The sequence below is a fragment of the Onychomys torridus genome, chromosome 21 (assembly GCF_903995425.1).
Source record: "Onychomys torridus chromosome 21, mOncTor1.1, whole genome shotgun sequence".
NCBI classification, from domain to species: domain Eukaryota; kingdom Metazoa; phylum Chordata; class Mammalia; order Rodentia; family Cricetidae; genus Onychomys; species Onychomys torridus.
The window spans coordinates 42,567,776-42,591,193 of NC_050463.1; positions in this window are offsets into that span (position 1 = coordinate 42,567,776).

Consider the following 23,418-nt stretch of genomic DNA (forward strand, 5'->3'; position numbering starts at 1 on the left):
CTCAAATAAAAAAAAAAGAAAAGAAAGAAAGAAAGAAAAGAAAAGCAGCCAAGCAGTGGTGGCGCACGCCTTTAACCCCAGCACTCGGGAGGCAGAGGCAGGCGGATCTCTGTGAGTTTGAGGCCAGCCTGGGCTACAGAGTGAGATCCAGGAAAGGCACAAAGCTACACAGAGAAACCCTGTCTTGAAAAACAAAACAAAATAAAGATGCATGGGAAGTCAAGAGGTGAGTCAAAATACCAAAGCCTTTCAGGCAGCTGGGTGTCATCTATCGTGTCTCAGACTTTTCCGGACCTAACCCAAGTCTTCCCACCTCCCTTCCTGGTGTGTGCATCCATGTCAGCTGTGAAACCTGGGCTGTAAGTCCTCTCACTCCTGTGAACACAGCCCTCCGCTTTCTACTGTTAAGCTACTGTTAAGCTCGACATTCCAAACCCTGATGACCTGCCGTTGGAAGGCATAACTTACAAAAAAAAAAAAAAATGGCTTGTGTTCCCCCCCTCCCCAGCCCTCCCCCCCCCCCCCCCACCCCACCCCCCGTCCTTGGCAGCTCTCTTGGTGTCTATTGTTGGAAGAAGGAAGAAATACCTTCTGTCAAGATCCTCCTGTCAATAACCCATCCATTTGCAAAGACCCGCGCCTGTGATGATCTCTGTGGCAAAATTAGAAATTCTTTAATTTTATCTTTGTCTTATTGAGATGCCTAAGTGAAACGATTTCTTAAACCAGGAGAGACTGATCTTGCAGTTGTTTTTAACTGTGTTACATGAATAGTCAATGTTCATTCTGTTACAATCCACAACTCACCAGGAAGCTTCCCACAGGACTGGGGGAGTTTTGCTTGCACTAACAATGAACATAGAAATTGTTTAGACCCAGAGAACATGAAACCTTCACTAGACGGTATTGAGCAGAATTTCCCATGGTTATCTACAAATCAATACTACTCTTCTCCATGACCGTGAGGGAAAAAAATTACCGTAAAAGTCAGAATTATAAAAACTTCCTCCTGATGGAAAAATCAACTTGCTCGATCAGAAATAGAGTAGCAACATGGAATCTTTTTCTTTAAAAGGAAGATGCTACCATAGGCTAAGCTGCACATTTTTAACACCATGCACTCAGGTGTTTGAGTGACTTACATGTTTGCTGGACTTCTTTGGGTGGTAAACAAACAGGGAGATGGCATATAGACAATGTTAGAGTCAGTGTCTGATCTGTAGTAAGAGCTGCCTTTGTGTATCTGTATCTGATGCTGAAGACTCAGTCATAAACTGATCCCAGAAAGAACTTGTCTGAGGCCACTGACCCAAGAATGGCCAAGGTCATCACTTTTGAAGGTCCCCAGCTGGTGTTACTCACTGGAAATGTTGTAAACCTCTGAAACTTTGCTGGAGGAAGTAGGTCTCTGGGGGTGGGTCTTAAGGTTGTATAGGCTGGCCCCATATCCTGCTAAGTACAAATGTGATATGAGCAGCTGACCACTCATCCCATGCCACCTTCTCTGCAGTGTAACCCATTGAACTGTAAACCAGAATAAATCATTCCTTCTTGGTCATTTAATTGCTGCTTATCAGATATTTTGTCATAGCAACAAGAATAGAATTACATGATGATTGTTCTGGCAATGAAGAGTGAGATGAAACTGCTTTACATATAGCCTATCACAAATATCTTTGCAAAAATAAAATATAGGACTGTAAGAGACTCTACTTCTTTCTAGGTGTGAAAATCCATTTTCCTGAATTGGAAATACCCAGTCAGTTGTGGTTGTTTTTTTCCCAAATGAACACCCTATATAAATGAAGAAGCAGAGGCCCAGTGAAGACAATTCTTGTAAACAAATTCATAAGAAGAGACTGAGGAGGAACCAAAAGATTGCTTCCATTGAGTTAGAGAATCAGTGTCAGAAACAAACAAATACTACAACATACACCAAATAGCCAGCATCAGCACCATGGTTCCTAGCATCCTTTTTGATCTGAATGCCAGTCCAGGGCCAAATCACATTTCCACGGTCTATGAACAACTGAAGTAAAAGGGCATTGATGGAATGCACAAAAGAACTACAGACTCTGGAACTGGAGAGATGGCGCAGCAGTTCAGGGTACTTATTGTTTTTCAAAGGACCTGGGATTGGTCTCCACTGCCCACCGGCTTCACAACCACCTGTAGCTCTAGTTTTAAGAGATCTGACAGCCTCTTCTGACCTCCATGGGCACCAGGCACATAGATGGTACACACACATAAGTGCATGCAAAACATACCCCACACACAAAGTAAAATAAACCTAAAAAGTTAGAAATAGAAAATTCTACTGAATCCATAAAGTCATGTATTGGTGAAATTATTAAGGCCACTCCACATAGTTAAAAGGTAACTTACAAATGAAGGGGTAGGTTGCAGGGTCTGGCAAAGGTATAGGGCAGTCCAGCGGTGTTCTCTGGAGAACTCTGCTCGGTCTACCTCCAGCGTCCCGGAACCAAGCGCCCGACCTCCTCCTGATCCTCGGTCTTCCGCTCCCTCCTCTGCCCCGCCTTGTGGGCGTGATCATTACTGAAGCCTCAATGGGGGTTGGAACTTCCAGGCCAATGCTGGGATGGCTATCCACTACAGTCATGTGTATGATGCTTGCAAAAGATACTAAAACATCAGGTTGAAAGTAAAATGACGAAGAAGATACGAGAGATGGTCACTTTCTTATTTAGCCTTTTTTTTTTGGCCTGCATTGACAAAGTAAATAAATTTTAAGATCTAAAGCACCGTTAAGATAGAGTAGGCACCATTCTTTCATACCTAGAACACTAATGTCTCCTTTTTTGCAAAATAATAATAATAATAATAAACTTTAAAATCATCTTTCCAAGTTTCATTGTAACATCTTTATACATGTATCCCATCATGCTTTGTTTTTGTCCATCCCTCTCCCACACTGCCCTGCTCTGAGTCCCCTCATCCTGTCCATGTGCTTCTCTCCCTTTGCCCATTTACTTGCTTTCTTATTAAATCAATTTCATTGCCCTCTCTATTTCCTACTTCCTTAAGACTTCCTTTCTCCCCTCTCATGATCCCCCTTTCCAGTTTTATGATCTACATATGCACATATATAAATATACAAAGACATACACACCATTTTAAATCTAGGTTATACATCTAAGGTGGGGAATACAGGGTTTTTTGTTTTGCTTTTGTTTTGTTTTATTTTGTTTTGTTTTAAGGCTGGCTCATTTCACTTAACTCAGTGATTTCCAGTTCCATCCACTTGGCTGAATTTGAGTTTTGCTTTGATGTGATTACTTTTTCCTTTTGCAATCAGAATATAAGTGACTTTAAAAAGCAAAAACAGGGTTGCATAGTTAAGAGACTTTGATTTTTAGGGAGACTGTGGACCATTAAAGATGTACAGTATTTTATGTGATAATATTAGCATGAAATTTTGTGAAGAAGAAGTTGAAAAGTCGTGGTTTAAAGTGATGCATTTATCAAGCTGATAAGGGTAGAATGCCCTAGTTTGATTTGGTTGCCAACTTGACACAGACTAGAGGACAGCTTCAGCTGAAGAACTGCCTAGAACATGGGCATGCCAATGGGGAACTGTCTTAGCTGTTTAGTTGATGTAGGCAGACCTAACCCACTGTGGGTGGCACCCTTCCCTAGGAAAATGGCTCTGGGCTATATAAGATAGTTTAGCTAGGACCCGAGAGTGAGCTAAGTGAATGAGTCAGGAAGTAGCATTCCTCCATGGTTTCTGCTTGAGTTCTTGGCCTAACTTCTCTCAGTGATGGACTTTAACCTCTAAGGTGACATAAACTCTTTCCTCCCCTAAATTACTGTTGGTCGTGGTGTTTGCCACAGCAATAAGAAGGAAAGCAGATCACTCTGCTTGGTGCTCAAAGACCAAGCCCCATTCTATAGGCTGTCTCTTTTAGTGCGCAGAAGAAGCCTTTCCACTCCATGTGATCTCATTTGTCAATTCTTGAGATTATTTCCTGTGCTAGATTGGAGAGAACATTCACTTCAGGTCATTTAGAAGCTATGATGGTTCGTCCCAACTGTCATGTTAATGAGATCTAGAATTACCTGGGACACGGGCTTACCTCGGTTTAATCTATGAGGTATTACCTCGATTGGATTCATTGAGGTGTGAAGACCTGACCACTGTGGGTGGCACCATTCCCTGGGCTGAAATCCTCGATGATACCAGAAGAAAGCAAGCGCAGCTGGACACAGGTGTTCATCGTTATATGTTTCCTGATGGCGGCTGTGAAGCGACAAGCTGCATGCAGTTCAAGACCCTGCTGCCTTGACTTCCATGCCACAAAGGGTTACCTTTGAACTCTGAGATGAAATAAACCCTCCCTGAAGTAGATTTTATCAAAGACAGGGAAAGACACTAAGATGGAAGTTATAGCAACTTTTCAATTTTTTTTTACGCTTCATACACTGAACACCTGTGAAGCTAAGTATGCAAGAGAGCCGCAAACACATTCCTGACCACATTGGGAAATCTCAACACATCTCTATTGGACCTGGTTTCTGCATTTTTAGATAAAACTATACATATACACTTAAGATAGCATTGTCCAGTTATGAAAGAATCAAGCTTTGTACAATATGTTTGCACATTCCTCACTTTACTGGAAAGTATTTTATAAAAATGTTTATTAAAAAAAACTCTTTGAACAATGAAGGTAATTGCAACTTGGACCAGGAAATATAATTTAGGGTGAGTCTCAGGCCCGGAGATTCCCTAAATATAAGCCTGACTATACGGTTTTGCCTCAAACCCGCATTGCATCTATCTATCTCAAAGCCACAAAAGGTGTACTGCATCTTTAGACTCATATTTGGCCTTTCAGGGTCCCATTTCCTTTTCTACTATGGTAAAATGTACCTAACAATGTATATACATTACCATTTTAGCCATCTTGAAGGGTATAGTTTAGCGGAATTAAATATATTCATGTTGAGCATCTATCTCCAGAAGTTTGTCCTCATCCCAGCTGACATTAAATAGCTATCCATTACCTTCTCCATCCAGATTCCAATTGCCACCATTTTACCTTCTTTCTCTAAGAACTGGACTATTCTATACAGATTATGCTGTACGACACAGTACTTGGCCTTTTGTGTTTATTTCACTCAATGTCATATTTCCAAGGCTGATTGGAGTTGTGGCACCTATCAGAATTCCTTTCTTCTTCCAGGCTGAATAGGGCTCTGTGATATGAATACACTACATTGTGTTATGCCTTCATTCAATGCTCAACATTTGTGTTACGTCTTCCTTTCTGCTATAATGAAAAAAATCCTGCTATGAAACACAGATGTACAAATACCTCATCAAGCGCCTGCTTTCATTTATTTGGGGTCTGAATATAGACCCAAGCCTGCTGAATCATACAGTAATTCCACATTCATTTTTTAAAAGAACAGTAGAATTATTTTCATGGTATTGCACCATTTAAAATTCCTACCAGCAAGACATGAATGTTTCAATTTGTCCACACCTGTGCAAAAGGGTGTTTACAACATTTTACTCTTGGGTACACAAAAGGGCTCAATCCTCTTCTTACCTGATGTGCTCTCCCCAAATACCAACCAGAGTAGTGACATTGATGCCAAAATCAAACCAAACAAGTATGCTCTAAAATGACCTATCTGACCCAGGAGCATCCTCAGATGAGGCTCAGTGGGATTGCGAAGTATGGAGGATACAGGACAGGCTATAGTTACTGTCCCTAAGCCCAGGAAGACCCTAGTTTCTGCATGGTATACTGTGACACTGGAGAGGACTCAGGAACATCATAAGAAGCACTTAGTCTGGTTCTTGAATCCCCTAAGAACTGTGGACTTGAAAGGAGGAAGCCTGGTACCCACATGGCAGCAGGGAGCTGGATGAACTTAGGCAAAGCCCATCCCTTTACATTTCAGTTTCCTCACCAGTGACGTAGAAGCATTTTTGAGCCCCACCCACTCACCCCCATCCATCCTTCTAGCATTCCATGGTTCCCTGAGGAGTCACTAAGAAAACAGAGATCCAGTCCACCAAATGGCCACCAGGAAGGCAGACCAGAGGGTGTGTGCCTGATGACCTGTGGTAGTCGGCAACAGCCCACTTCTCCTTTTATACTTTCCAAGAATTCTAATGGACCATCAAGTGTCCAATCAGGACCACTGAAACATCCTTGAATGCGTTATCTTTCATCTCCCTTCCATTCTTAAGTCTTGCTGGTTTCAGTTCAGCTGAAATTGCATCCTACCCTGTGGTTTGTAGAAAAAGTCCACAGTGGTTTTTTTTTTTTTGTCTCCTGTTTTCAATTTAGGGCCCTCTTTGCTCTAATCACCAGATGCCAGCATGTTTTCTAATAACTCCTGCTTTGCCAGTTTCTGGCAAAGTTAACAAACTTCCTCTGCCTCTGGGTCTGAAGCTCTGCCATGGCAGTGGTAGCTGAGACACTTCAGGTTTCATTAGAAGCTATCTCTCAAAGCCATGGATAAAGCCCAAATAACAATTAGCTTCACGTAAATATTGAACTATGGCATTTCCTTCTTGCGTTCTGGTGAGGGCCTCCGCTTGTCCTAGTGAACCATCTGGGTGTGGCGGCTTTCATTCCTTATGGAGGGCTATGTTGAATTCTCTAACCAGGGCTCCTTAAATCAGATCCTTGTGTCACTTGAGATGAGAGGGAATTGATCTCCCCGTATCACTTCTGCAGGGCATTTTGAAGTTGTGATGTAGTAGCCCATGTAGTCTGTCTGCTAGGGGGTTTGTGACTGTCTCTCTCTCCTTCCAGTAAAGCAGTTGGCTCTGGACTAGGTCCCATTTCAGAGGGATCTACTGGTCCCAAGAGAAAACAGGCTGTTTGGTTTGGTTTGGTTAGTTTGTTTGTTTTCTTTGGAAATACAACTCCCAAGCCCAGGCTATTTTTCAGCTTTGAATTGGCCTTTGGGCTTAATTCAATTCATTTAGAAGCAATTGCCTGGGCTATCTAGATTCATCTGCTTGCATCCCCCAGAGGCTTCTACTCAGAGCAAGGGGCTTAACACCCCAGTATAAGGACTTAACTCATGACACTGTTGGCACTCAGTCCCTGTTCTCTGCTACTCCAGGGGTCCAGTGACATGGTGCACAGGTCCAAAGATGCCCACCCTTGAGGCTCCCAGACCACCACCAAAGTGCTTAAAGTCCTAAACAGGACAAAATAGTCTCAGCTCTCTACTATGTACGCATGCTCCGCAAAGATTATTTCGTGGGATCTTATCACTAATGCTTATAGGAAAAAGAAGGTAGGGGCTAAAAGACCAAAAATGTGTTGAATATCCTGGAAGCTGACACTGAGAAGGCATTTGGAAAGCAAGATTTTTTTTTTTTTTTTACAGAACAGTGCTTTCAAAAGAAAGGAGGCAATGTGGCCATATGTTGTTGATACACAGGGATGTAGGCTCACTGTCCAGCGTTGGCTCTCTGGAGACAGTGTTGTCTCTCAGAGCATCCAATGCTGACATAAAATGGCTGGATCTCCATGTTTCTTTTGCCTAACATGGGCACTTGATATAGCTTCCTAGAAAGGTGTAACCCTGGCATGAAGCAGGTCTTTGCAGCTGCAGCAGCCCTTCAAGTAGCTAGAGGTGTCCTTTGGTATCATTCCCAACCGCTGTCAGCAAGAGCTTCTTTGGATGATCTAGATAGCATGTCCCCATGTCTGCCTCTTCTAGTGATGAACCCTATGCTACTCATTGGCCCTACTGATTACTCTTCATTCCACTAATGCCTTTCCTGTAACTCTTCCCTCTCCATCAGACTAGGTATTGAAGGACTCATAGAAGAGGATGGCCTAAATAATGTATCATCCCAAACTGTGACCAGTGGCATGCCTGTATCTGCCAAATGTGGTAACTTAGAGGACTGCCCAGTCCTATGGCTCTCTGATGAGTCCCAGGACAAGGAACTCAGGAGCATTTCCTCCCAACACAATGCTGGGTGTACCTCTTAGCTCAGCTCAAGTCGCTGCCTCCAGCAGCCAATATAGCAGCAATAGTATAAAGCAGCGGATTTCTCTGCTTTAGATCGATGTGACACTTGAAAACACAGTTGGAAATGAGCACGTTTCGCTATCTCCAAGTAGTCATTGTGTGATGTGAAGCGGATGGCATTTGCTTTCCTTGGACTTCTGCAGAAATGTTTATTTTTACAAAGAGAGTCCGTCAAACTGCAAATTAGCATGCACATAGCTCTTCCTGTCCCCTCCTCCCATCTGCCTTACGTGCAGAAATTACACTTCTTCTCAGCTTGCCCAAACTGTTAGCACACAATCCAGCTCCCATTTGCTTGGTGTCAATTTAATATTGCATTAATTAGACAATTAGAAAGAGGCCAAAGAAGATTCTAGTGAAAGTATCTTAAAGTGGGAGTCAAGTTGATTAGAAACGGATTCTCATTTTAGAATAGTTTGTTTGCTTTTGCCTTAGCACCAAAATTTTAGTCGATTAAAGTCTTAGATGCTACTAGTGAATTGACTTGGTGAGATTAAGGTATTTCCATGCAATCAGAACTGCAAGAACGGCATTGACCTTCCTCACAGTCACTAGGTACCACCTGAAAAAAAGAGTAACTCCTGGTATTGTTTGTTTGTAACATTCAAATGGAGGGGAAAAAAGAAAGCAGCGGCCCTCTGCTTCCACATGCCAGCGATGGATTTTCATCAGGATTCTAGATGGCCTGTGTGTTGGCCAGCTGGGCACCATGCTCAGGACAGCTGGTGTCAGCGCCCCCTGGGCTGTTAGACTTGAAGCGGGTTCTTTTTCTCTCTACCTCGATTTCCTCACTTGGAATAGGTGACAATGCAGACTTCCCTGGACCATCACCAGAATCTGACGGAGTTGGATTACACTGACATGAAACATCCAGATGATGCCTAACAAGGGGAAGATGATGGGTGAGCTTTATAAAGACAGACTTCAGGAGAAAAAAAAAATCCTGTCTTTCTGTTGTTATTCAAATACTTGGCAACCTGGGGACTATCATATTTAATAATGATAATTAAACTATTCCATGTGTGCTGGTGCCCGAGTAATATCATGAAGCGTTCACTCTGGAACAGATCTGCAGGCTAATCTATTCTAATTGCTTCATTTTAGAAATACTCAGAGGACTTAGGGGACTGAAAAATACATACACATGTGGAGGCTCTGGCTCCCTGGCTCCCACCTGAGCATTACAACTGTTCCTCCAACAGTAGCTTTGCCCATGGATTTCTTCTGGTAGACACCATAGGATCCCTTATGAAGGTTCAAAAGATAAAAGGGTCCACTGGGCTGGCCTGGGGCTTGCTTAGGTCAGGCCACCATTTCCTGCTAGGACTCTTCCCTTCTCTGCCTGTAAGGAAATGCTTAGGCAGTCGGATCTCAGAGGCGAGTGTAGCCAAGTCTAATTCCGTTCTCAAGCGCCGCCCTGTCTTCCACCACATAGCTGAGTTGAGGGCTTTGCTGCTGAGGGTTGACCCTCAAGCCCCATCTGTCCCAGTTCACCACCCTACTTTGTACCTGGAAAGCCAAACACTGGTGTCCTAGCCATGGAGTAGCCCCACTGTTGGCACAAGGCACAAATGGTGTCTAAAATGGAAATGACGAAAAGTGTTCGGATTGTATCAGTTAGACACAATCTGTCTAACACCATCGCGTGATAAAAGGCCCCTGATAGGCATCACGGCCCCCTCTGACCATTTTTTAATCGTCATACTTAAAACAACAGATGTTATGATTTGGCTAGGCATGACAGCACACACCTATAAGCCTAGCACTTGAGAGGCTGAGGCAGGAGGATTGCTACAAGTTCAAGGCCAGCCTGGGCTGCTTGAGACCCTGTCTCAACAATAAATAAACAAATAAACCAAACAAAAGCAGAGCAAAGCAGGTATCGGCTCTTCTCCCCCCCCCCCTTTTTATCTGTTTTACAGAAGACAATTGACATGAAAACATGGGATGTGAGGCCTTCCATTCTGGCCTCAAGCAGGGTTGGGTATGATTTGAGAAAAGGAGTTAAGTGAACGGGTTTCTCCAAACAGCCATCAATTCACTTGCATTTATGAATCAAAAGAAGGGAACCCAGGACCAAGAATGAACTAAATAAAGTTGGGTTGCTTCAAATTTTGGCTTGGCAGGAGTTCAACTTCCGAAAATCACAGTGAGAAAACACATTTATTTGTGTGGCGTGTATCAGAGAGTGGGTGCCTGTTCCTCTATCACAATGGCTCCTGCAGAGACCTCCAGGAGCCTTGTAAGGTAGACAACCCCCCCCCCATCTCTGCACCAACCCCAGGGAGAGTCAGAAACTTAACCATCACCACATTGGTCCAAAGGAAGTCAGGAGTCCAGTGTCCTTGATGGGCAACCACTGCCGCTGGGTCTGCATTCCATCCCCAGCAGAAACACAGGGGAACTTGTTGCCCCTGTGAGAGCCCTGCCAAACCCTGCGACTCAAATGCCTCCAGGTTTCAGAGGCCTTGGAAACAAATGTCTGCTCTCTTCTTCCTCCACCTGCTCTCACCACTCCTAGCTTGCCTGTCTCTACCCTGAAGGATGCAGCCAATTACCCTTTCTAGCCCTCATTGCAGGAGTGGGGGGGGGGGTGTAATACTCCCTGCTCTACCCCCAGTGGCTTTGCTGACCAAAGGTTCTGGGGCCGTTTCCCTGTTCTGTTTTCCAGGGATTCTTTTACCCTTCTTGGTGGCGCAAAACCACGCGCGCCAGCTAGCATGCCTTCTCTCCCAGTTAGGAGTCACTCCGTGAGGACAAGAACCATTTCGACCATTTTGCACCCTGAGGCTCTGCCCTCTGTCACCCCCCTACCCCCCCCCCCCCCGTGTTGACTTAATCCAGCCTATTGTTCACGACTCTAGGGATTATATGTAAATTCTATTTCTCAAATCGCGGCCACTCATGCGGCCACCTCCACTGGAAGAGAGGCAAAGAGATGCGTGCGGCATCTGTCCTTTCTCTGGGGTCAGAAGCTTATGGACCCGACTCTGCCACCAGCTCCCTGAAGGAAAGGAACAAAAAAATCTGAGCAAGTCACTTTCCCTTTCAGGGCTTCAGGGGTGCTGGTTGTAAAATGAAGAGGCGACTCTAAAGGGTTACACTGGGGGATGCTGGGGGGGAGCCACATTCCTGGGGGGTGACACAATCCCAAACAGGGAGATCAAAGGGGCTCCACGGGAGAGGGCCCAACCAGGAGCTTGCAGGCCTGTGTCTGGGGTCGGTAATTAGCTCCTGCCGCCACCTTCCTCTCCTGTGGGTGAGCTGTGGGCTCCGAGACAAGCCCACCCCCTCCCACCCCCAGGACCCGAGGGAAGGGACCGGAGGAGGAGGGCAGGGAGAGAACCCACCAGGAACTGTGACATGTGTAGTGAACTTTATGTTAGACAGATGCAAAGTTTAAACATTTTTAACAAAAAGCAGTGCACTCCGCACTTGGTCGGCACCAGTGTGAGAACGCACTGTGTGGATACCTCTTAAAGTATTTGATGAGAGACTAAAAGGCTGACAGGCTAACACTTCACTTCCTTCCAATTAGGGGCCTTTAACATCAAAGGCCCAAGCCCCACTCAGCCGGGCTTACTTGAATGAATTAGGAGAGAGAATGAGTCCAGGGATTGCTGGTTCTCTCCCTCGCTGAGGCTGGGGCTCTAGGGGCTTTAATAAGATGTTTGAGGTCAAAAGGGGTCAGGCCTTTGACTGGGAGCACCGGGAAACTGCCAGAGTGTTTCAATATGTGTGGTGTTTGTCATGCAATCATGCCCGCCAAAAGCTCCCCTTGTGGGGCCTGTCTTTGGGGGACCCTTCTGGAGACGGAGTATTCAAGCCGCGAGGGGTCCCACCTGGGTGAGTCCACTGGAAACCAGGACTGCCTGTCCATCTAGCCGAAGAGCCTGGAGCCCAGGTGATGTGAAGCAATCCTATGCTGTGCCTTGCCCACGCTGCCTTCCAGGGTGCATTCGGGAGGAGAGAAGGGACCTTAACCACAGAGCTGGTTCATTCACCGGAGAAGAATGGGACTCTGGGAACCTCAGAATCAGAAGCCAAAACAAGCTTCTATTGATTTCACCTAAATTCATGACCGCAGGAGACTGGAAGATCACAAAGGCTAAAAAAGGCCACCTCTCAGGGGTGAGCAGCCTCGTGAGACAGCAGGTCCATTCCTGTGTGGCCCATCCACCAAACAGTCCTGTTCTGTGTAACTATACCAAAACTGGGCTCTCAGAAGCCAGACAGATCTGCGTCCAAACCAGCCCCACCACACTCACTGCTCCTATAGTCTGTACAGAGTAGAAGGTGACTCTGTGTAGTTCTGTTTCTTCTTTGTCGTGGGGCAGAGGTATTTACATTGGTCGAGGATGACTGTTTGTAAAGGACTTACCATAGAATCTGACACATAATAGGTACTGAACGGAAAACTCCTACTGTCCACTACTTGTTATGGTCCAGTCTCCACTGACCTTTCTTCATAGAGGGACCTTTAGCCTCTGGTGAAGGACATAAAGGTCACTCTGCCATAAGGGTAGAATGATCTCATTCTAGGAGAATGTCCAGGAGAAGCCAAGTAGAATGGGGAAGCTCATAGTATGGATATGAAATAAAGATTGAAATATGGAGAATTCAGAAATGAAGAGTGGGCAAGTGTGGTTTGTCAAGGCCATGATCACGGGAGGTGAGGAAGCCACACAGCTGGAGCCGGGCTTAGGGTGAAGTGTGACCAATGGCCACCAGGCCAGAATCATAGAGGAGACAGAGTCACCATCACCATCCCCTGTGCTTCTAGACGTCCCAGTATGCAAGCTGGGAGCACCAGCCTTCTCAGCCACTCCCTCTTCCTGTTTCTGTTGTGAATGAAAAGGTCCAGAGGACTTCTGAAACCCTGTTAAAGTTCATCATTAGTTAACTGGGTCATTATTTTTAAATCCACATCAATACTTTCCTGTGGCAGAGTCTGCCTTCACTCATGACATTTGCATAGAGATGGCAGTACATCCCACACCCACACCCAGTCTTTCACACTAGGAAAAGCCAATGGTGTCCCTCCATGCCTTCTGGGTTTTGTTTTGTTTTGTTTTTGTAGTAGCAATGAAGGGGGGCTTCAGAGTGGACGGAACTTGCACCATTTCCAGGAATCCTGGGCCCACAGGAAACCAGAGACTCGGACCTTACATATGCTGATATTCCAACTGCAGGTGCGTGCCTTTAATTTCTGGACTCAGGAAGCCTGGTCTACATAGTGAGTTCCAGAACAGCTGACCTACATAGTGAGACCCTGCCTTAAATAAATAAATAAATAAATAAATAAATAAATAAATAAATAAATAAGAGGCTGTGAGCAGAACAAAGGTAAATCAAGGCAGAATGCACACAGGGGGATGTTTTGCTGTGTTGCATATGCAGATACTGGTCGTTTTCTGAATCACATAACACAAAAGTTCCAATACATAGAGTTTCCATCTCTGGGAATCCATTAGATTGAAACAATGGGTACCAATAGGAGACTTATTCCAGTGTGTTTTACTGTCATCAAAAAGCGCTTCAATGAGCCAGACGGTGGTGGCACATGACTTTAATCCCAGCACTGGAGAGGCAGAGGCAGGTGGATCTTTGTGAGTTCAAGGCCAGCCTGGTCTACCCAGCAAGATCCAGGAAAGGCGAAAAGCTACACAGAGAAACCCTGTCTCAAAAAAAAAAAAAAACAAAAAACAAAAAAAAACAAAAAAACAAAAACAAAAACAAACAAAACAAACAAACAAACAACAACAATAACAACAAAAAAAGGGCTACAATGACCCAGTCACACCATCAAGCACCAAGGTGTGGTCAGCCTTCCCTTTCTTTTTTCTTCCATGGAGACGCCAATCAATTGAGACTGGGCTTTCTATGCAACTTCTCAGGCACTGGTCGAGATAAGGTATTCTTTGCAACAAGAGCAAGGCAGAGGCTGAAAATTCACTATTTGAGGACAGTGTGAAGGCAGAAGAGGGATTTGTTTATGTATCAATTATATGTGATGAATACATTATTATATCATATATGGTTACTATGCACCTCAATACTATTGGAGTTACTATCATTTGATAGTTGAGTATGGCGAGGAGATCAGAGAGTCTGGGATAGTAGATGGATTTCTAAAAAGCCTTGGGCTAGGCTCCGGGAAGTGGATTCTCTAGGATATGAGAAGGGGGAACAAGAGAATAACATGACAGACACATCAGAAGAGTGAGATACTGCATGGGAAAATAAAACATGGTCTGGGACCTCAGCAAGGTGCATGCTGGGAGAGAAACAGCAATAGCATGAGGACTTCTCTTCTGAGGGTTCATTCAGGAGAACCCTATAGTGGTGATTTGATGAGAAATTCTACGTGGAAGGCCATGGCCAGGAAGCATCTGTCCCCAAGTGAGATCACAGAAACCCTTTGCTTCAGGATCCCCAGATCCCTCAGGATGCCAACTCCTGGGATGGTGCTCTTCACCGTCCCAGCCAGAGACAATTGGTCCCTTATAGGCCACCCAAAGCTTGATCTCTTTCCAAAAGCCGGCTTCCCCTGGTCCTCCTCCACTTTCCAAGCCATCATTTGCTCATCCGTAAGATGAGAGGGATGGCCTTACTCCGCCTTTTGTGAGAAGACTGACCTCTATAGAGGAAATAAATACCCCTTGCATGGTAGCAGTATTGGACGGGAATGACAGCTGAAGAGCGAGAGCCCCCCAAAACTCAGCCTGGAAATCCAAGAAAATGCCAGCCCTGCACACTCCTCAGAAAGTCCTGAGAGCACACGAAGATCTGCTGGTCCAGATCTTAAGGTCACCAGCTGCCAAAGCTTCCCTGGTGCCCACTTCCAGGAAATGCTGAGATGTTCATGGGGATGGAAGAGGTGTCCTGACTCAGCATCCTTCCTTGGCAGAAGTGCCTGTCTCTGTCGGTCTTTTCTCCGTGGTTGTCAGTAACCCTTCTCTCCCTCTGCTCTCTGAAGACTCTCGAGTCAAAGCCTGCATCCCAGTCCCCTGGCCTAGATGGCAACCACACTCCTTGACAGATTATAGCGCTGGTCCCTGGAGAGTCTCTATTCTGACCCTACCCCCCAAAAAAACTTGGAGTCCTGAAAAAATGATTTCCTGGGAACACGAGATTAATGATGAGACATTGCCAAGGCCCTGTGTCTCCGCCTCCACCTGCATCGATGTGTTTGCCTCCATGGTAACCATCAAACAACAAACTCATAAAGCCAGCTCATCTTCCAGGGAACAGGGCAGCTCCAGGGGCCATATTGCAAATGCTTGACCCCCAGGTACCTCCAGGTCACAGGGATTTATTAGTTGGAATCTGCAGTGCAGCGGATGACATTTTAAAAGGCGTTTTATTGCTTCATGACCTGTGTGCATTGCAGGGTAATTCTGAGGCTTTGTGTCTGCAATGGCCGTCTAAGATGCAATGCACCAATGAACCACAACCCTGCCTGTCCCAAACAGGAAACCCAGGAATAGCTGCCCCCCCCCCCCTTCTAACACACTTCGTTTAAAATTTCACACCCTTTCCACCTCCAAACTGAGACTTTGCCAGCACAGTGAGAGGACTTTTCTGCATAAAACCTCAACAGGAGATTCATAGCAAATTTTCCCCAGGGCCATTGAAGTCAGAATATGGAGTGCATATTGGGAAACTAAGGCTCAGAGATATAAGGGAACTCAATCAAAGCAAAATCAGCTAACTGCAGATCCCAACAACACAGCAATTCACATTGCCTACAAGGACCCTGCTGCAGAGCACAGCAGAAGGCTATTCAGAAATCTCCAAGAGGTCCAGGAAAATGCCTCAAGATCCGTTCTCTGTGGCAGTCAACATGGAGTGGCCATGGCCTACATTACTGGAAGCCTCTCTAAGCAGCACAGCACAGTGTTCATTGCAGCTTACAAACTGGCCGACTGACCAGCAGTTCCTTTGCCCAGTGCCCTTGGTTTATTCTAATGGTCCTTTGAAAATGAACTCAGGAGTGCCCTCTTCTAGACCATAAAGCTAGATGAAGAGACATTCCTGTTGCCCGTGGGATTTCTTTGAGTGATAGTGTTGTCCCCAGGGATTATTATCCCTGTCACCTAACCATGAACTAGCCTATCCTGTACTTAATTTATATGGGCAAATGTTGGGATCATTTATTCTTACTTCCCCAAGATCATCCCTCTCCTGTGCTCAACACAGACACTCACTCTGGGATGATTTTACTGACTTTAGTTCCCAATATGGCACCCTCGGAGAATGGTGTCTCTTGTTTTGGCATTCCTGTGGCAAGGAATAAAAATGTTGAAGAAGATGCTTCCAACCTTGAGACATGACTAACTCATAGGATCCAGATCCTGCAAGGTCCTGCAAGGCTCGCTCAGCTCTTTCCTGGTTTAAGGCTAAGATGATGAACAGATACACACACAGCAGGGGGGGGGGGAGGACAAACAGATGGATGAATGGACAGACAGGGATAGGGAGAAAGATCCTGTCAAATACCAACCTCCTTGTTTTCCAGAGACAAATGAGTTCCTTTTTTGGTTTTTTTATATTCAAGGTTAGTCAAATACATAGATGACTTCAAACGGCTATATATCTCATTCCCAGAGTGCTAGCTGTTCCTTTTGACCTGACATCTCAGGGCTGGATTAATTCAGCAGGCTTCTATTGAGTGACTAGTCTAAGCCAGTAACTGAATAAGACATCAGAACTAATAATAATAATAATAGTAATAATAATAATAATTAAGAAATACAGCCTACTCACAGAAGTCTATTAGCCTACCAGAAATGAAAAATGAGACATCAGATCATTAGGATATAAGATAAGTACTACGCAGAAAGAAACCTCCCAACACAGAAGCCCAAAGGGGAGGCCATGAACTTGGGCAACTGGGCTGTGTATCAGAGAGTAAATAGAACTTGTTCTGTGAAGAACTTGGAAGGGTATCCTAGGCAGAGCAGATGGTGTGAGCAAGGAATGAAGGCAAGAAAGGGCTTGGCATCCACAGGTAACATGCTGTTTGGTGCTGCTAGGTCAGAGGTCAAGTTAGGAACTAACAGCCACAGAAACTGGGCTGAGAGCCATCACAGATGCTAGCATCCTAGCCCAAGAAGATTTATGTCATAGACAACAGGGAGCCACTGGCAGAATTTAAGTGCCTTGGATTTCAGTAACCCAGAAAACCCTTTAGGTGACCATGTAAAGGGTAGATTGAGGCCAGAGACAGTGGTAGAAGGAAGGTCACTTAGGGGACTATTGTTACATCTTAGAATGGAGACATTGAAACCCAAACTGGGGGCCTGTGGTGTTGGAGTGAAGGGTTAGAGAAGACCCAAAAGCTATCCAGAGGGCAACTGGGCTTACACAAACAATCAAAGGTAAACGTTTCAGTCTTTCTCCTATAAAAGTCAATACCACTTTAGGGCTATGAGCTTGCCCTGGCTTGTGGGTCTACAGGTAATGTGTGGCTAGCAGACTCTAGTGAGAAATATGCCAGGTAGAGCCAATGCCCTCATTCCTTACATGGCCTGGAAGAATACTGGGCATCAGGAATGGAGGAGAAGCAGTGTCTTAGAGGGGTAGGATACACATGTGCCGGCCTGTCCGTTACAGAGGTTGTAACTCGCTGGCTCTCCAAAGGTGAACTGTGGTTACAGACTTGGCAGGGTTCATTTAATTGGTAGCCTTTGAAATGATTTTGCTCCCCAATCTTCATAAAAAAAAGGAAGTAAGGGCTGTGGTGGGTGGATGAGGTGTTGAGCTGTTCTGGCTACAAGGCAAGAGAGCGGGCCTTTGATGAGCCCGGGAAATAATCAGGAGCACATGTTCACTGGCCAGCTCACACAGGACTCGAAGAATGCAGGAGGAAGACCGAGGAGAGGCGCAGGGAGGGAGACATTGGCAGGTGGCTAACTGGATCACTTGCTAACATCAGACATGACATTTCCAGTTTAAGGCAGTGGACTAGGAGAACACTTGTCCTTGAATTTAGGGAAAGTGAACACGGGGATTTTTCCCCTCTATGATATAACCACTGGACATCATATGAGGCATTGTCTTTCCCTGAACCTGTCATGATGAGAAGCGGCGGTCCTCTGAGTGTAACAGCCATTGTCATTTTTTAACAGAGGAGCCCCTCAAGATCAGCACTGCTGGCCTTCCTTCAGAGTCATAAGACCTGTATCTGAGATTCCAGGACATCTCTCCTGCACACATGCATACACACACACACACACACACACACACACACACACACACACACACCGACAGCTGAATAAAATTCTGCCTCCTCACGGAGTCTCTCAGTATGGACTGCGATATATGCAGGTTAGGTTAGCTGACGGGGACACTCCATTCATACAGCTGTGGGGAAGGGTTCATTCATCCACGCTGGGGTGAGATGTGTTAGAGACACAGCTGTCTGGGCATCACTCACACTCTTGGATGTCATCTTCCATGCTCGAAAAGGAATTCACTGGTCTTCCAAGTTGGACTCTGGAGGGAAGGTTACTTTGGTCTGCGATGGGTGCCCTATTTGGGGTGAGGAGATGTTTATTTACGGCTCCCCAAGAAGAATCCATGCAGTGAGTATCTGTTCACATCTGTACTTAAATGGACCATATGATGAAACCCTGTTTTGAAGAAAGAAGAGGGACCCAAAGTCTGCCTCCAGGGAGTAGTCAGCACAGTAGAGGGGTTCAGAATAGCCACAGAGTTGGGGTAAAGTGATGCTCCGGCCCTGGCCCACTTACAAGCAGAGCTACCTTGGGTGAGGCACCTTACCTCTCCAAATTTGTGCCTCTCCTTCTTATAAATGGGAGGAGGACAGATGCTACTCACATTGTAGAGCAGATGTTAGGATGCCAGGAGATGACACGTGTATATGTTGGCACTGAGTAACCTCTCATTCTTCAGAAAGGTGACCAGAGCTGAAGGCGTGGGATGCTGTATCCAGAAGGGGCTCATTGTACTCTAAGCACTGACAGACATCAGGAGCATGAAGGCTAACCTAGGGTTCCATTACTCTAATACACAATTTGGAGACAGAAATGGGAGCATGAAAAAATTAACTGTGTCACACTGAATACAGTAATATGAATTCTAAGCACTCTTCCAAACCCATGCTCTTCATCACTGTATGTCAGGCCTGGTCAGAGAGAGAGCATCATGCTGGCAACCGGCCCCTGTACTGAGAGCCCTGGAAGGTCTTCCCATTGTCCTGCATTTACCAAGAGGCTATTGTGTGTCAGGCATATCACACAAATCATGCTCATTGCCATGTGAACTGATGGCATTGTCTCCATCATACATACTAGGTAAGAAATCCATGGATTTCATTTATTGCCAGCCTCGAGGCCATAATCTAGACCTTAACCAACCAGGCAAGGCTCAGGCTTCTTCCCCATGACCCCTCTTTCTTCGCATTTCTGTAAATAGATACAGCAGAAATGTGGGGACACAAAGCATCCTCCCTTGCATTCTGTCCAGGTTTTTCTTTTCTCTGGGAGACAGATATTGTCACCCCAGTTATACGTGAGGGACCTGAGAATGAAACGTTGTGCTGGAGGCCACAAAAGCTTCCGTACCTGCCTCACCACCTTCCCCTCAAAAATCACAGAGAAAGTAACACTTAATTGCCCCCTTTCCAAAATGAAGGCATTTTCTGAGTCATATCCTGAACTACCAGCTCCCATTCAGAATTTGGAAAGCCCCTCAGGAGTAGTTAGATGTGTGCCTCCCCCCACCCCAACCACTAGGAGATGTATACACAGCCCCTACCTTTGGGCTGGCAGCATCTGATGCTGCTTTAATTAGATCACCATGGTAACAAGCTGCAGGAGAACAATAGACAGTTGTGTACTTGGGAGAATCATCAGCCTCAGACAAGGCCCTGCTAACTGTAATTATGCTGGAGTGGAGGCCGATCTTGGCTTCTGGGGGAGAATAAATCGCCATCTTTGCTTGCCTGGCTACTTTCCGATGGTATTGGAACATCAGGGCTCAGAACTCCAAGTGGGTTTATTGTCTGCCTTCATATTATAAAAGCTTCAAACCATGTAAAAATGAAAATCTTTCCATCCTAGGTTCTGGCCTGTATATTCCCAAAGGGGAGCCATGAACACAGTAAAGAAAGGAATAATAGTCCCGTAGGTAGTGTTTATTGAGTACACAAGGGCCAGATGTTTTTTGCAATTCCTCTTCTCCTGCTTCAAGCATCGTGGTGGGTGTCATGAACCTTACTATTGAGAATTCAAACTGAGGGCAAGCCTTTGTGCTGTGAGTCACTGACGAGCCAGAGGAAGGAGTGACCTCTATGCACCTGAGTGTCCCTGAGCAGAGTTGCTCTTCAAGGACAAAGGGGAGTCAAGGCATTAGCTGTGTCAGCGGCAGGCACTCTGGGTCTTCCCTATGGTGAAATGCAATCATTTTCTTTTTAATCAGGATAGTTTGGCTAGTCTGCTAAGAGGCAGTTCACTCAGGCCATCGGAGTCACTGAGACCCATAAATAATAGAAAGATCATTTAAAAATAAATTACCAACAAAAGGCTGGGGAGATGCATCCGTGGATTGTTGCTCTCCAGACTTGCCATAAATCCATTGTCTTTTTGGCCCTGTAGTGACCAGAGCCACAGGCCATAAAGATCTTCTGTAGAGAAATTAAAAAAAAAAAATCCCAGCAAGATGGGGCACTCGAGAGTCATCAGAAAGGCATTTGAGTCTCCACCATCAGCCTGACTGGAGGATGGAGGCTGAAGGCTAGGGAGGCAGCTGATAGAAGGGCCCAACCTAAGAGCATCCAGCTTTGGTTTTGAGGGCATTCTGGAAAGACCCTAGTCCCTAAAACATTCTGCTACCCTACCCAGTTTCACCAAAAGGAAGATAATTTGTACAGCACCAAGCAGTGTTTCCCTCCAAAGATAGGACCTAGTGAGTCCAATTCATACAAAGTGAGGGGAGTTTAACTTGGTTTTGTTTTGTTTTGTTTGTTTTTTTCTGGAGAGTTCTGCTATGCGTCAAGAGAGGGGAGAAGAATGAGTCTGGAGGAAGGCACATGAGACAGGTAGGGACCTGTGGTCACTAGTCAGGACCAGCTTCCTGAAGGCATTCTGCATGAGATGGTAGGTATTATGATGGCTTCAGGGGCTTTTGGACAAGTGACAGCCTGGGATGAAGCCATCTCATCTGCTGCCTCACTGGGTTGGGAGGTTTCAGTGAACAAGTGTCCCCTGGTCGTCTAGTAAAAGCCATAAGCAACCGAGTGGCTGTCTCAGTGTGTAAAGAGAGCAATTCTGAAGGGTGGTCAGTCACCTCCAGACAGTCAGCACACACTTCTTAGACAATGGAATGCTGAGAATCCAGCTCCTAGAACAACCCAGCATTTCAAGCCAGTGGCAATCCCTGCAAGTGTGTTGGGGGGGTGGTATTTGGATGAGGAATTGGGGAGTTCACACCCTTCTGGAGAATGTGAGGGATAGTCCTTTTCCCCATGGGACAAAGAAGTAGTATGTAGGCAGTGGTCCAGTCATGTGCACGCAAGGCCAAGTCTCTGCTATCCATCCATGTTGCACATGCAGGGGTGATCACACTTTTGAAAGACATGCATGGGATGGTGCCGCTTATAAGGACACACTGAACAGCTGTGCAGAGGCCCAAGGCCTTCCAAGGTACAGCCTGCCTCACATACCCTTCCAACACTTCAGTGCTTCCCTACCCCATATTCTGGTCTGGTAATGAGGAAGTATCTTCACACTACAGGAAGTGCCCTCACACTACAGGAAGTGGCTTCATACTGCAGCAAGTGCCCTCACACGGCTGGAATTTGGCTCATGATCTTCCTCTTTCTTGCCACTCTTCCTCCTCCTCATTGTCCAACTTGCTTTCTTAAGAAAGCCTTCCCCAAGTTTAGTTTCCTTAACTCAGTCAAGTCTAGTCAGAACCTAGAAGATTATTCACATTAAGGTTATTTAATACCAGTTAGACAGGCTTAGAAAAGCTAGTAAGATTTTTCCAAAATTGTTGTGGAGTTTATTCGGGAAGCCACGACTAACTATGACTGAGGAACAAAATGGAGTAAGTGTGGTTTCCAGGATCTAGAACTTTAGCAAAGGGGCATAAGTTGAATACCAAGCACCTGACACATTTGTATGGTCAGGGCCTCTGCAAGTGTCCAAAATAGTGCTTGAACATCTAAGTGTGGCAAGAACATGGTTGGTCATGGGAGACATTGAGACTTGGGATCCTACTGTCCCTAGATGGGTGAGACCTGGTGTAGTGTAATGTAGAGAGCACAATGTGTTCTCAAATCCCCGCAAACTATGAGGGCTAGAGCTCTCTGCTGCTACTGTAAGAGCTGCAGTAACAAGATGAAAGTTCCATGTCACCCACTAGTGTCAAGATGTAGCCAAGCTATCAAGAGATGCTGGGAAATATTATCTTTGGACCCCATCCCAGTGTTGCAGAGTATGGGATAAATAAGTAGCTCAATCCCACATGATGTGTTACTTATTTATCTTGACTTGATCATATGGACTGGCAAAAGTCACCACCTACCCACTGCGTGGCTAAGATCTTCAACTGGTGACATCCAAAGTATGTCTACTGGCCAACAGAACAGAAAGGAAATGTAAAGGTATTTCTGGATCTTAATTTCTACCACTGGAAAGAAGACGTGAATCCCTCTCAACAGAATTTTTGGGGCAATACTAAGTTCGTGAGTGGTCCATGTGGCATTTGGGCTCACGTTCTGACAGAAAGAACAAGAGAGTCCTCTATGGCTAATGTCTACTTTCACTGAGAGTCAAGCTCTGATCTTGTTTCGGACAGTATGTGAGGAGGCTGAGAAAAGTGTGTTCAGCCCACTTACTACCTATCTTCTCCTAAAGCATTTCCAAAGCTCCTCCAGCTATTTCTGTCCTGTGGTACTTGAGTGACTACATGGGTTATCACCCACGACATACATTTTCATATGAGTGCTGACATTTCTGGTGTTTCCTGATAGGACCACGTCACCTTTGGTGCCCTGTGAAAAGCAATCAACACATGTTCTGACCTCAGGGTGTTGAGGGTGGAGACAGTGGACAAAAAGAAGGGCATCTGTGCCCCCGAATTCCTCACTGGTATCCAGAAAATGAGAAAGAGCCAATCATTTAAAACACAACTGTGAAATCTGCTAGGAAGACTATGTCACAGAGCATTTCAGAGAGGATAGTGTTTTGCACGCAACCAGCATGCTTAATCAAAGATGTACCCACACACACTCTCGGTGGACATGAAATTCCTCAGGACTAGTTGAAGGGACTGTCATCTTCAATCTTCCTAGTGGGCAGGGCCCCTGGAACAGCAAGTCAGGAATTTGGGGGACTGGTTCTTCCTTGC